The sequence below is a fragment of the Salmo salar genome, chromosome ssa26, assembly GCF_905237065.1.
Source record: "Salmo salar chromosome ssa26, Ssal_v3.1, whole genome shotgun sequence".
In the NCBI taxonomy this organism is placed as follows: domain Eukaryota; kingdom Metazoa; phylum Chordata; class Actinopteri; order Salmoniformes; family Salmonidae; genus Salmo; species Salmo salar.
Window position 1 is genome coordinate 18,831,124 of NC_059467.1, and position 16,407 is coordinate 18,847,530.

Here is a 16,407-nt window from a genome sequence, read left to right on the forward strand (position 1 = left end):
TACCATAGGAGAACCTTTTGCTATCTAGAACCTAAAATATTTCTTCAGCTGTCCCCATAGGAGAACCCTTTGAAGAACAATTTCTGCTTCCAGGTAGAACCCTATTAGATTCCATGTAGAACCCTTTCCCCAGAGGGTTCTACTTGGAATCCCAAATAGTTTTACCTGGAACCAAAAAGGGTTCTCCTATGGGGACAGCCGAAGAACCCTTTTGGAACCCTTTTTTCTAAGAGTGTACCTAGCCTGCTTGCTAGCTTGCTAGCAATAGCATGAGGGTGAAGCTAGAGTGGCTATCCGAATTACCGTGTTATGTGGAAATCCCCTCCCCTGCTCATGCTCCCTCGCCCATGCTCGCATCACCCAATGGTCCCCTCGCCCACTTCACTTCCCTCCATTGAAAATGAATGGCTTCATCTCCCTATCGTGTTCAACACAGATCAGTGGATCTCGGCAGTCGCTCACTCGCGAGCGCTCCTAGTTTGCACGTGACAGACACTGACAGACATGGAGCTCCGAGATGCTCAAATTACAAACAAAGGAAACAAACAAACTGTATTTTTTGTAAGCTCAGAGGGTGTTCATGGGCACCTAAATATCGCATCCACTTCGAGGATGTAAACAGGTCAATTACTGCATTTAATAATGAAACTTAAATGAAATGTGCCAATAACCAAACATTTCCTCAACACATGTAAATACTTGTGATACTGGCATGAAGATAAAAAGATCAACAATATTAATTTGGGAGAAACCATTTATAAGGGGATGTATTAAAAGCGTGTGAGCGAGCATTCCATCCCCACTTCATTTTAAGTTCATTGCCACTTAATTTTGATCATACGATGAAAAATCTCAAAACTTAATTCCCATTGAAATATTTATTTTGTTTCTGAATAAAACCGTGAATAAACCTACATCATCCATGGTGTGTGATCTCTCTCTCTCTATCTCTCTATATCTCTCTATCTCTCTATATCTCTTTCTCTCTCAACAGCTGGGCAATAACAGGCTCTTGTATCCTCTAATTCAATATTTCTTCAGACAGAATGATGAGAGCAAGTAACATTATACAGTTATTTGATTATGAGCTACTCCACCCATCTGCTCTTTTCTGAGTGAAAGTGTCATATTACCCATCAGGGTAACAGTGAGCTAAGTGGCTTATATTCAGTTATAGATATTTTGTAACACACCAATCATACCCACCAGAAGCAATATTTAGAATTGCTTGATGCAACTTGTTGCAGTCCATTGTATTGCCATAGATACACAAGGCCTACCCATTGCATTGGGAGACAGGTTTACAAAACAAGCCAGTCAGTGAACACACAAAATGGATTGTTAGCTGCAGGTACTGCCATTGGGGAGCACAGGAGAAAATTAGATCCAGTGCACTTATCCCATCTTCAGTTTCTTTTCTCTCCATCCTTACTTGCGCTCATCTCTTGTAAGAGCGCCCTGAAAGAAATGGCACATCTGAATGGCCTCATGTAGATAATGCTCTCATTCTTCCACCAAAAGTCCTATTAGCCAAGACCATCTTAAGACGTCAGGTTTGTCATTGGTAACTCACCCCTACCTTACCATATAGTTTGTACACTATAGAAAGTATTCTAGGTAATGCGGCTTAGAGCAGTACCTCACAATGTATAACCAAATACAAGGCTGGTGGACAGAAGTGTTCTCATGAAGTGGTCTCCTGTCCACACTTTTGTCTTTGGTGACCATGCCTTAGGTAGAGTTGACAAAGTCAAGCAATGCGTTCAGCAGGCTCTATCTTTTCTTTATGTGGCTCTTTTCTCCCTGAGAAATGTTGAAGCCTTTTTTACATGACCTCTAGGGAGGCAGGCACAAAGCTGTCTCTGTGTGCACATTTGTTTGGTAACACCGAGCAGCACAATGGCAAATCTTTGCCTCAATAGAGCATTAGATGAAAAACTGTTCTCTCATTAAGGTTTTCTACAGAGTCAACAATTATGTTGTGCATTCATGAGAAATGACATATGTTGTATGTGGAAATGTTAACTCTGATATAGTATTTTGGTGTTTTTTTATCCTTGCATTTGATGTTTTCCCCAGTCATAGCTTTGTAGTACAGAAGACCTGTCTGGACAGGTATGTTTGAATACAATGAGGCCCTGAACCCTTTCAGACCCCCCTAATGTCCAACCTTCCTAAGCCCCCTGCAGTACTGTAACCCTGCCTCCTCTCGCCCCCTAACCCTGTAAATTAGGACACATTTTTCTGGGAGGGATTTAGACAAGCTGTCAATAGAGATGGTCCCCAGGAGTTTTCAGGTGACTGCTCAGGTTTCTCTGAGTCTGCACATCAGCTGCTGAGGGGAAGTAGAGGGACACAATACTGCTTTTCTTCTCTCCTCATGTAGCTTGACTGTAGTTTGTATACTACTAGTTATCCTCCTTATAGATCTAAAGGGCATTCAAAGCTACGATGACAACTCTACAGATGGATAAATGTCTGTGCGGGATCACAAAACACACATTTCAGACATGTAAATTGAACATGTTAAATTCATTTCTAATAGGAGCCCAGTTTCCTGCAAGGCAAAGCTGTGTATGACTTCCATCTCCTTCCATAGAAGCATCAAAGGCCATCAAATACCTTTATAGAAAGGTAAGGCCAGTAATTTTTCTATAAGACAGTGTTACAGTAGGCCTAAAGAATTATCTAGGCTAATTGTAACCTAACCATAGTAGCTTAGCTCATATAGAAATAATTGAACACAGTTCTGATTATATATGATCCATTTAATGGTATTTTATATTCTCTAGCTTTGGCAAACATACTGTAGCATCCCGGAGAAAACTATTCTATGCAGGAGTGCTCATGTATCATCCCGCCCAGACAACACATTATCTCAATGAATCCCCGTCATTCCATTTATTAAAAAGCCTGCGCTGAATTCCCCCTGATATCATTGTGTCTTAATCTTTAGCAGGGACAGCAGTTCACACACTGTCTAGACATAAAAGAAAAGTCCCAGAGGCTTCTCTTGGAATCCAAGGGCATGTTGGGATTGTGAAGCTGAAAAGGTTGTGGTGCTAGAGGAATCCTATTCGCACAGAGCTAGAGAAATGCCAGCTCCAGTACCTGAGCCCAAATTGTGCCCGATGAGTAAGCTTTGCTATTGTCTAGCATTGTCTGGGTTTGGGAGAACTCATTGTGATAAATCAGAAATAATAAATTGTGCGGTAGACAATTTGATAACAAGTCAGTCAGTCAGTCAGACTCAGTCATAACACAAACCTCTCCAAAATTAAAGTGCATTTGCAGACACATGCCATGCAATTTGCTTTGTCTCTGATTTCTTCCGTGTCATATGGATTGGAACAATTTGATTTCTTCCATCTCACATAAAACAATTCTGATGCAAATAGATTTTATTTCCAGAGGATGATCAATTTGTGTTTTTCCTTACATGATTGCAGACAAGAATTTCATCCAACTTGGCTACGTATCTTGGCTTCGGAAGATTTAGTAGACTTGATCGTCATATGTTTGACTATCGGTATGTTAAAACCAGAAGGAACAACGAGGAGTATGGTGATGAGGTTTTCAGCAGTTGCTTATGAGGCATGAGATGTAGTGTCGTTGATCTCAGTGCTCTGAGAGAAATGTCACAGAACCCAGCTGCCAGAGAGACAGGACAGGACAGCCTAGGTCCCTTTCCTTCTCTGCTAATGGGAGTTCCTGATGAGATCACTCAGCAGACCCTCTCCAACAAGCCAGCTTTTATCAGGCTGATTACAGCCAGACCTCACCTGCTGTGCAAAAGGTCCATAGTCTCTTTTGATGTCGGATCACCTTGAGCCTGCATCCCTGAGCTCACTTGCTCTCTGGAAGGGGAGTGTTGACTCCAGCTGGAGATGTTGTCTTTGACAAGTTAATGAAAATTGAACCCAGATTGTATATTTTACTGTGATCTAAGTATTTAAATAACAATCATTTTAAGTCAGCCCCATTATTTGCATATTTTTATTTTCCTTTTAACACAGCTACACACAGACACACATGGTGCACACGCAACCAGTCCTTGCCACTGTATATAACACATGTCCATTCTCTTCAGCATATGGGGGCTTGAACTATTTCTTCAGGTCAGAACAAGGGCTTAAAATCTGCATTCTGCAAACTGAAATCTGTGTGTATTTGTTCGCAACACTGATATGACAGAGAGTATTAGCAATGACCCTGCAAAGGCTATTGTTTTTGTTGGGTTTAAGTAAAGGATTTAAGTGAATGTTATTGCCCCCAAATGAGAATGATGGAGATGTGCTGATCCCTTGAACATAATCAAATGTTAAAACACTTAGAGAATGCACTCTATTGCTATAATACTACTGTTTAAAATGTCCTTTCTCCCATAGCAGTGCAGGGCTAGGATGTTCACTCTTCAAATGTATCCGCTGGGTCATTACTTCAGATGAGTATTTTATAGTTTGCTCTCACACCAGTGTTTGTGAATTTGGTTTAATTAATTAAGTGATAACGGGTCAGAGACATTGATATACAGATATTGTGAAAATATCCCAGCTATGTGGTGCTGTGCGACCTCATACCAAAGATGGTTTAGTATGAAGATATGTAGAAACTGATTCTCCAATACAAACCCCTGATCACAATAGTAGCGATAGGTTCATGCGTAGAAACACGTCATCAGGTCTAACGGTTGTTTTTCGCCGAACTGGGCATGTGCAGGCCGTTAATACAAAGGTGCTCCTTCGATATAAAGGAGTTTTGACTCAAATTAAAACGTGTCAGTTTGTCACTTTCACGAGGTTGGAGTAATAACATGTTCAGCTACATGGCTCCAACCTAGGTTGTGCCTTCATTGGCTTCTCCAACCCCATTCTGGCCTGCCGAGTCTGCTTCCCAAGCGTTCTTGGAAGTATCACGATTTTGGGCCTCTTAGTTTAGAAACTCTTTGCTACTACTCATACCATGCAAACCCCATTATATTTTTGTTTATTCCCCCATGGTGTTAATCATCCTTCTTCGTGGGGTGGCCTGTTGTCTACCAGTGCCAACATATAAATGCAGGTATAAAATGCTCTATAAATACTGGGGGATGCCTGAAATACAGAAAGTGACATTTGAAAAGCCAAGGCTCACTAAGGCATACCCTGGATATTCCTCCGGCCGCAATAGTAATGCTGATTTAAGTGGGTGGTGACCTTCTTCTCAGTAAGTGCAGGCTTTTCCTTTTTTTCAAATGTAGGCCTACTTCAGACACACATTGAGTAACCATTTTATTTCATCTGTTCTATAAGTTCTCACAGATGTCCAGACAACAGGTTGCCAGGACAACTCGATTGACCTTTTTACCTCAAAGGAGGCCTCGGCTTTTAATGGCAACAGGGAGCTATGCACTCAAGCACATTGATCTGACAAAAGGTCCCAGTTCCCACTCTATACTTGCATTGTTAGTAGAAATGCTACATATGTGAGTCAAAGTTTCAAAGTATTTCTCAGCTATAGTATACTGGAGCCCGATCATAAATGTAGTACACTGTTTTTACAGAGGCGTATTTCATAAAGTATATTGGTGTCTATGAGATAGATAAGTCAGACTTTTGAGAAGTACTGAGATAAATCAGATGAGTATTGAGCATTTTGTTGAACAGTAGAGCAGGATGGGGCAGAGCTGTTGCTGAAGTATCCTCTCATTTCATGATTAATTCCCATCATCTGAGAAACCAGCTCCGGATACCCCTTACCTTGCCCTTGCCTTCCACTGATTAGCATGCACTCAGGAATGGAGATAAAATACTGTGTGGTACCAAGACTGTGAGAATTATATTGAAACTCCCAGGTTTTCTTGACGGCTCTTATAAATGGAGAGGGAGAAGGAGAAAGAGAAGGAGAGCGAGAGGGAGCACAGATTAGATCAATATCTTGGCACACTTTTCTGTTAGATGGCAGAATGTCTGAGGGCTTTGGATCAGGTTTAATAAAGGTACAGAAGTAGGATCTTAATTTGATCACCCTGTTGCAGGAGAACTTAAAACTTGTATTTGATGGTTAAAAAGACTTCTGAAGTTTGTAATTTCCACTTTGAAATGTGTGTGTGTGTGTGTGTGTGTGTGTGTGTGTGTGTGTGTGTGTGTGTGTGTGTGTGTGTGTGTGTGTGTGTGTGTGTGTGTGTGTGTGTGTGTGCCAATGTTTGTTGCTTCACAGTCCCCGCTGTTCCATACGGTGTTTTTTAATCTGTTTTTTTTAATCTAATTTTACTGCTTGCGTCAGTTACTTGATGTGGAATAGAGTTCCATGTAGTCATGGCTCTATGTAGTACTCTGTGCCTCCCATAGTCCTTTCCTTGACATGGGGACTGTGAAGAGACCTCTTGTGGCATGTCTTGTGGGGTATGCATGGGTGTCTGAGCTGTGTGCCAGTAATTTAGACAGACAGCACGGTTCATTCAACATGTCAATACCTCTCATAAATAAAAGTAGTGATGAAGTCAATCTCTCCTCCACTTTCAGCCAGAAGAGATTGACATGCATATTATTAATATTAGCTCTCTGTGTACATCCAAGGGCCAGCTGTGCTGCCCTGTTCTGAGCCATTTGCAATTTTCCCAAAGTCCTTTTTTGTGGCTCCTGACCACACAACTGAACAGTAGTCAAGGTGTGACAAAACTAGGGCCTGTAGGACCTGCCTTGTTGATAGTGTTGTTATTTATTTTTTATTTATTTTATTTAACCTTTATTTAACTAGGTATGTCAGTTAAGAACAAATTCTTATTTATAATGACAGCCTAGGAACAGTGGTTTAACTGCCTTGTTAAGAAGGCAGAGCATCGCTTTATTATAGACAGACTTCTCCCCATTTTAGCTGCTACTGCATCAATATGTTTTGACCATGATAGTTTACAATCTAGTGTTACTCCAAGCAGTTTAGTCATCTCAATTTGCTTAAATTTCCACATTATTTATTACAAGATTTAGTTTAGGTTTAGGGTTTAGTGAGTGTTTTGTTCCAAATGCAATGCTTTTAGTTTTAGAAATACTTAGGGCTAACTTATTCCTTGCCACCCACTCTGAAACTAACTGCAGCTCTTTGTTGAGAGTTGCAGTCATTTCAGTCGCTGTAGTAGCTGACGTGTACAGTGTTGAGTCATCCGCATACATAGAAACTCTGGCTTTACTCAAAGTCAGTGGCATGTCGTTAGTAAAAATTGAAAAAAGAGTTTCAAAGAGAACTGGAGATATGCCCTCAAGGGCACTCAGGGACTCTTCACGGAGGGGCTTGTGTTTATCTGTCAGAAGGCTTCTCTGAACTGGATGAGTTCAGCACCCTAATTAGTGTTCACCTATGGTGTGCACATCACTAAATTTGAACAAAACAATGCAATACCATAACATCGGAGAGTATTTTGCATTACATGTATTTGTTTAGGAGACACCCTTATCTAGACTGAGTTTTTTGGGGGAACATGAAGGGAGTATTGTTGAATAGTGTCCTGCATACAGTTTTCTTATGGGACTAGTGGTCCAGCAGCCATCTGTATGTGAAGGTTATGGATGTGGGCTGCACTACCCACTCTTTGAGGGGAGTGTGGATGGAGGTACTACAAACCTTTTGAAATCTGAAGTCACTTTGAAGTGAATATGCAGGCTTTGAAATCTTATCCACAACAGGGTTTTGTTCTTTCTTTAATCAAGCCCACATGTGTACTTTAGATCTTTAACCATATCATTTTCACTTTCCTGCACTATTGAGACCAAAGAAATTAGGGTAGAGGATGTGTTTTGCAAGATCAGTTCCAATGATGCAAATGTGCTGTAGATAGTAGGACAAATTTTGATAGTCTTCAAGGAAACTGATACATTCATCATATCAGATCATCATTGGCCTTCTCCATGCAATGCATCTATACCAGTGTAGGCTGCTGAGGGGAGGACGGCTCATAATGGCTGGAATGGAGTATAATGGCTGGAATGGATTGAATGGAATGGAATGGAACACATGAATGTATTTGATACCACTCCATTTACTCTATTCCGGCCATTATTATGAGCCGTCCTCCCCTCCAGCAGCCTACACTGGTATAGATGAATTGCCAATGATGATCTGATATGACGAATTTATCAGTGTCCTTGAAGATTAAGTCCATAGTTTGATGTGCAGAAAGGTGGGGCTGCAGTATCAAGCTGACAAAATGAAACCCATCCCAACCTGGGACACTGAGTGCTTTTATGCACGTGTCTGCATGCCTAAACAAACACTCTTCTGCCGTGGGCTGAGGACATTTCTGTGTGACCGGGATTAAGGCTGAGCAAGTGATAGATTGGTCTGACGTCAGAAGAACCAACAGTCATTCCGTCCGAAAGAGTGATGAACATGGATGCGGAGTTGACTCTGGTGAATGAGTTCTGTGATTTATTCCTATACCTGTGCTGTGTTTGGTCGCTGTTTCTACTGCAACACTAGAAAATAACCCCTAATAAAACTGTTGTGCTGGAATGGGTGAGACTCTAGCTGCAGTTTGCTGTATTTGCACTATGGGTGGAACCTGATGACAGGTGATAGATTCCTTTTTATATACATTTGGTGGGAACCTCAATGTATGTACAGTACAGCTGTGATATACAAAATTCCCTGTTTCTAAGGATTAATCCATCACAAAACGTCACCCTTTCTCCAGTCATTAAGCTTGACATTAAAGGGCAATATTAAACTATATTTTGGTATTTTGTTTCATTAGTCTATTGTTGACATAGTCCCAAAGTGTTTCGCTTGTCAGCACTCAAGTTTTCAAGATATGTAATGCCCCAGCATCATATGATGCAAATTAATAATTTTGTATTTTGAAAGTTCTTGAAAACTTGAGTGCTGACAAGCTAAACATTTTGGGACTACGTCAACAATGGACTAATGAAACAAATACCAAAACCAGGATTTTCCCTGTGACATATACCAGATAGGTGCAGTGAAATGTGTTGTTTTACAGGGTCAACCATAGAAGTACACCACACCTGGAGCAAATAAGGGTTAAATGCCTTTCTCAAGGGCATTTCAACTGATTTTTAACCTTGCCGGCTCAAGTATTTGAGCCAGTGACCTTTTGGTACTGGCCCAACACTCTAACCACTAGGCTACTTGCCACCTGAACAACATACTTTTTCTCAACATAGAGACCTACATCAGATTGAGCCAGAGGTGGATTGTGTTAAACACATCAAAGAGCAGGTGTGAAATTACAGTCATATTGGGAAGTGCCAAAGAGCCTTACTTCGACCTCTCTCTCTCTCTTCTCTCTCTCTCCCTATTTATTTATTTATCTCGCTCTTTCTCTCTCTCTCCACCTCAATCTTTTAAATTGCTTCTGTCTGCCTCTCTCCCCCTCTCACTCCCTCTTCCTCTGAAATACAAGGTTTAGGCCAAACCACCAGGCATTAATCCAGCTTTGTCGATGTGCCAGGTCCCCTGCGTCCCACCCCCAGCCCAGATCCCAGATGACATTTAGGATGGTGAAAATTACCCATAGCCTACACAGAACAGATCAGTGTTCCCACACACAGACAGAAGAGCCTCAGCGCTCCTCACATCCAGCCACTACGGATTAGGACAGACAGAGCCCCACACATTAAGGTTAAATTATTCCAGAAGCCCAGAGCTTTCACTTTTTAGCCCACTACTGTGCAGTGTTGTGGCTATGGCTGCTGCTGTCTGTCTCCCAGAGCCATGCTGTGTGGAGAGGCTGCTGGGGTTGGAAGATACCCTGGTTGAGGATCAGGGGTCATTAGTCAGTGTTAGCCATCTCCGATCTGGAATATGTATAAACCATCCAGTGCCATCCCTGCCCTATTCAGAGGAGTAATAATGAATGGAGTGATGACTTTTTATCTTCACTGGCCTACTATAATCATTCTTATGATTGCATGACCAAGTTATTGTATGTTTTTCTATTGCTTTCATTAGAATGATAAGTATGTTGTCAGAGTTTCCAGAACTGGTTGGAATGTTCTGTATGCAAACATAGGGGGGCCATACTTGCAAGCATTAGAATACATTGAAGTTGAAACTTTTTCTCTGTCTCAAAATGCGCATCAGCCAATTAATTGAAATCGTTGACGTAGTTGCAAGTGATCAAACGCTATGTTAGCTGCTCCCATCAGATAACCTGGCAGATTTAGCCCTATGCTAACCTACACAGCTGTGATTATATCTGGTTCAAATTCTGTACCACCCAATTAACATTGTTTACATAGTTGGACGTGATCCACCACTTGTTCATGAAAACGTCCTTGTCCAACCGCAGGTTCTGAAAATTAAAGCAACTAGATCCCGTGTGTTTGACTGACTGGTCAAAAAAGTCAAATAACTCTCTGTGTAGAGTGCCTAGCTCCATGTAATTGTTACAGATTGTGGCAAGGGTTTGAATCTCACATGATCCCCCCCTGTCACGATTGTCGTAGGGTTGAGACCAAAACGCAGCGGGAAAATGTACACTCATCTTCTTTTATTATTGTGAAGAAGGAAAAACACCAACAACCATATACAAAACACAAAATGAACTTGACAGTCTTGTCAGGCACACATAGCTAAAAAAAAAAGAACAATCTCCCACAAAATACTAATACAAACACATACCTATTTCTAGGACCCTCAATCAGAGGCAACTAGAAAACACCTGCCTCCAATTAAGAGTCCAACCCCCAATTACCTAAACATAGAAATACAAATGACTAGACTAAACATAGAAATACATAAACATAGAACAGTGCCCAAAACCCGGAATAATAAATCAAACACCCAACTACTAACACAACCAGCCCGAACCACATAAAACAATTACCCCCTGCCACGTCCCGACCAAACTACAATAACAAATGACCCCTTTTACTGGTCAGGACGTGACACCCCCCCACCCTTTGAAATGTAGAATTACATGTTGAGAAGAGAAGTGTAGCCAAAACCTTGTAATTTACATAAGATTACAAATTGTTGGAGTCCCTTTTACAGACCGACACAGGCTACTGGCACTGCTAGATAAATAATTTTTGCTACTATAGGCTATATCACATCGAAGTGTAGGCTACACTTACATGTAGAACGTTTAATATGCATTATTATAATCATCCACTTTGTCACATATGCTTTATTTGATTCGAGCATCGAGGACCAGCAGTGAACAGTGTTTTCCTTAACAAAAGTGCTTGACGCAAGGGGGGCTCACACCCATGGTTAATGTGCACTGTCATTTATGAGTCAACCACTTTAGCAGTGTGTGCCACCAGGAAAGTTTTAAATATCCCTCTGGTGGCCAAGTTGTCCTATTTTAAGAAATGCCATTGGTTGGTGGATATGAAGTTTAAGATCTTTGATAGGTTGATACGAAATGTGTTAGTTTAGGGCTATGAGGCAGGTAACCTAGCAGTCAGGAGCAATGGGCCAGTAACCGAAAGGTTGCTGGTTTGAATCCCTGAGCTGACTAGGTGAAAAATCTGTCTGTGCCCTTGAGTAAGGCATGTAACCCTAATTGCTCCTGTAAGTCACTCTGGATAAGAGCATCTGCTAAATGACTAAAATGTTTTTTTTTAATTGGCCAGTTATCTTATGGGGGAAAAGCTAACATGTAGCATTTGACAGTGTTGGGGAAGCTACTCTGAAATCATAGTTTACCAAACTACCAATTACTTCACACTGGAAGTAGTTAGGCTACACTAAAACTACCCTTAATAAAAAATATAGTTTACTTAACTAAAGCTGCTTTGAAAAAATTGTTCACAACATCCAAGCTACTTCATGAAATATTATCATATTTAAATCTGAAATGTCATGGACTACAAATTGCAAGAACAGATCACTCTGGAGTCAGATATGAACATAATTTGTACTTTAGCCTATTACAACCCCCTAGAGTCAATGTATGCGCCCCCTCTGATATCGAATTAGCATAACACAAAAATACAAAAAATCTGTCTGTTTAAGCTACAGATATCTGTTTTATTTTTGCATGGGCTGCGTCTCAATGCACCGCATCTGCCAATGGCAGTCTTCCGCATCTGCAGTGGAAGGTGGTCGAGCTACAGCGGTGGTTGTCAGACCCTGAGACATCCCGAAAATCGTTTTTCTCAGGAAAACGTCTGTAGCGTCCGAACAGTCTGGCCTACACACTAATATGACCCCTCTATGGAAAGGTAAGACTCTCACGAACACGTACATGTCGGTACATGCTTTGCAGTAGGACGCCCACAAGTCTCACAAGACTTGTCTGAAGGTAGCCCGGTACCAGTTCAAAAACATTAATAAAAGTATATATGGAATTAGTTTAGTGCCAAGCTACTGCAAACAGATCACTCTGGAGTCAGATATGAACATAATTTGTACTTTAGCCTATTACAACCGCCTAGAGTCAATATCTGCGCATTTTGTACATTTTTACCACATAAGACATATTTGACATTAAGCTTAAAATTGAAAATTATCTCATGCTAAACAGACATTAAACTATTGTCTATGAACAATAAGTTAACAAACAGCCAGTTACTGCCATTGACATCGGTGTATACAAGTTTGCTATCTATAAAACAGCCCAACACAGCCCCTATTCTAACCCATTTTAAGTAGATGGGGAAGGGAAGATAGATATGAGATACCATTGTGTATTCATATTCAGAGGTGTCATGCCTGTGCTTTCTAAGGATATCTTTGTCTTGTCAGATGTGTTTGCTTATGACTGGGTGGGGTAGTCACCCTCTTTGTGACTGGGATAGCTTGAGATAATATATGCTTCTTGTGTAAATGAGATCACTGCATACCAAAACTAGCCAAAGATTGGACCCCAACATTTCTCACAGATTTTGGCTTCATTCAGGTTAATATCTTAAAGGTCAAATGCAGCTTGTGAAGCTGTTTTTATTTTTTTTATCTCCCTATCAAATCCTTTCTGGGTAACAATTAAGAACCTTCCTGTGATTCTTTTTCAATTAAAATGGTCAAAAAGAAACAAATATCTTGTTAGCAAAGACCAATTTCTCAAGCAAGAATTTTGCTAGGACTGTCTGGAAGTGTTCTGAGTGGGGAGGGGGAAACTGAAAACTAGCTGTTATGGGCAAAGAGTTTGGAACTCTTTTTCTTACTGGTCTATTAAACAGGCAGACATTTCAGGCGGTCTTTTCAAACAGCTCTTACACTAAAAGGTCATTATCATAATTTTCACAATTTCACAGTATTATTCAAGTTTGAAGTTTTAATGTCACATGCAGTGTACAGTGAAATGCCTTTCTTGCAAATTCAAAACCCAACAATGCAGTGATCAATAACAATGTAATACTAGAAGAAAACATAATGTATGTCACGTCCTGACCATAGTAAAATGTTATTTTCAATGGTAGAGTAGGTCAGGGCGTGTTTTTCTATGTTTTCTATTTCTATGTTCTTAGGTTCTAGTTTTTGTATTTATATGTTGGCTTGTTTGGGATGATCTCCAATTGGAGGCAGCTGGTCCTCGTTGTCTCTAATTGGAGATCATATTTAAGTAGGGGTTTTTCTTCCTGGGTTTTGTGGGTGATTATATTTTGAGTAGTGTTTGTTTCTCTCTCGTCACGGTTTGTTGTTTTGTCAATTCAGTTATTTATGTATTGCAAAGTTTCACGGATTAAATAAAATGTAGAACTACAACCACGCTGCACTTTGGGCTGCTCCTTACGACAGCCGTGACAATGTAGAACAAAAGCCCACAATAAATAAGAACACAATTAAGTAAGCATACTATATACAGGGTCAGTTCCAGTACCATATTTACAATGTGCAGGGATACTAGAGTGATAGAGGTAGATATGTATAGGGGTAAGGTGATTAGGCAACAGGATATAAGATAAACAGAGTAGCAGCAGCTTATATGTGAGTGGGTGTGCATGTGTCCCTCAGTCAGTATAAATGTATGTGCATATTATGTGTGTGTGAGCAAATAATGGAGCGAGTGTTTGTGTGTGCGTTGGAGTGACAGTGTGTGTGAGTGCGTAGGTCCCTGTGAGTGTGCATATTCCAGCCTCATAGTGTGGAAATATATATAAAACACAAGAAAATCCCGATTTTAACTGCACTGGGCCTTTAAGGTAGTTCATAAGTGTATATGTATTATTTCAATATTCACTTCAGAATAGAGTATAATCATACACAAACAACACCAGTATGTGTCTGGAAGATGTGGACACTCTCTAGGTTAGAACTTCATCAATGTCTTTCTTTATTCTCCCTCGCAAAGTAAACAGACAGCAGAGGAGGACGATTAGGCCCTGCCTTATGGTTCTGGTGTTATCCACATTTAGATTAAGAGCTACTGAATCCTTCCACAGGTGCCTTTTGACCCAGTTTGTTGACCCGTTATGACCGTTGACATGATTTACCAACCTTTTGTTATGTATCAGCACATTTCATAACAAGAGTGTTAAAATCTACATGGCTAACGTCAAGAATTTACAGATTGAACAAGTTGAGTGAACACACCATTCATTTAGCTAAACTGACAATAGGCATAAATTAGGCACCAGTGGGAACTGTGGTTGACATCCTGGCTCCAGCCAAGCTTTCTTCTCCAGTTCCTTCTTTTCCAGAAGGGCTGCTGGGATGTGTCTGGGGTGTTATCCACAGTCGCCCAATCGTGTGTCAATGTAGACTAGATGGATGAATTGGTTGCCATAGTGAAGGCATATCTGGGGCATTTACCCAGCAGGACCTTCCTCTCTCACAGACGGAGCAGATTCCCCCATTGAACCATCCATCAAAACAGTACAACCAGACTCTTACACATTCATAAAGAGTTGTCTTATCAAATCTGTTATGTAAAGCTGTGAGCAACTGGGCTTTATTTTCATGTGTTTATATGGATGTCCAAACCTCAGTTTAACCAAGTCAAATTAGCTTTTGTCATGGGAGAATGTATTTTGATACAGCAACATAGACTGCTTGGTGCAGTCCAATGGTTTCTCTGTTTCTCGATCCCGCAGGAAACAAGTTCTAGATGTCCCTCTTTCAGAGTATGCCCATCAGATATCCAACAGTTTCCTATCAGTCACTTTCTATTTGAAGCATGTCCAATTCCACATACCTGTGTTCTATCTCAGAGCGAGACTTTTCATGGGCAGTTGATGTGTGATCAAAACATAATTGTAAGGTAAACTATCTGAAATAGTTTGGTGAAAATATGAGACACTCGTATGTTTGTAAGAAAACGTGAGTATCTGGGAATGTGTGTGTGCTTGAATGCACCAACATGGTTCCCGTTACGGAGAACAAAGCCCTTATTTGTTCCCAACAGCCTCGCTCAGATGAAACTTCAGACTGTTATGAGAGCTACTGAAGAATTGGGGGCTTGGGTTAGCTACATGTGACTCTCTAGCTAGCAGCCTACCTTTGTCTCAGCCTATTGGAAACTATGCTGTGTATTTACTGTAGGAGCATCGCACCAGAAGTCTTAGGATGCCTGAGAATCTAACACCTACCTATTAAACTTGACTATATTCTGTGGTCAGTCTCAATGTTTGGGAAGATGGAGCCAATGCCAACCAGCCATACCAGATATTTTGGTGGTCTGAGCATGACATGCATGTCATATCCTCTCTATGACGCCAACAGCACTGTCTGCCCCACATCCAAACCCAGGAACAGCTGGGTCTTAAATCCACCAGGCAGGCATTGTGAAAGACTCCAACAATACAGCCATAGAGAGAGAGAGACGGAGAGCGAGAGATGGAGACGGTGTGTGGGGCTCAGCGTGCCCCCCTGCCACTGAGAGGCCACGGGCTCCTGGCTCTCCTGGCTTCCCTAACAAGCGACACACACTTCAGCTCAGATGTTTTCTCATGGCTGCTAAAGAGCTTTCAGCCTACTCTCAAATAAAGCCCTTTAGGAGGGAGCAGCGGGGTCCGATTTGTCGTCTGTAAATACTATTTGGCATGCCATTGTCAACAGGGACCTGTCCATCTGTGGGAGGCAGAAGGTCTTGATTTATCCCCTTTGTTACTCAGTTGCAGATGCATTGTATTATTTTTAAGCGTGGGAACACCTCTATGGGGAGAACCTCTTCAGGAAAGGGCTCATTTTAATGGCTTAAGAGACTAGTCAGAATAAACAGTCAAATGAAGGTCCAACGTGGAGGAAAATGAACAGAAGTGCCATTTCACTGCACTGAGAAGAGAGTTGAAGTAAAGGCAACTTCTCCAAGGAGCAGCCATGATGACAGCTCAATATGAATTTTTGAATTCAGAATTCCATTCTGAACACCAACATCATTCCATTGTGTCATTCCTTAAAACAGAAAATAACATCTTCTGAAGGCTTCTGCAATAAAAGGCCTCAATACTTTGAAGTAGAAAGAACATGTCAGGCTGTTATATTATCAGTTATAAGGGTGTGGGTCAGTTTCTTCTTTTACCA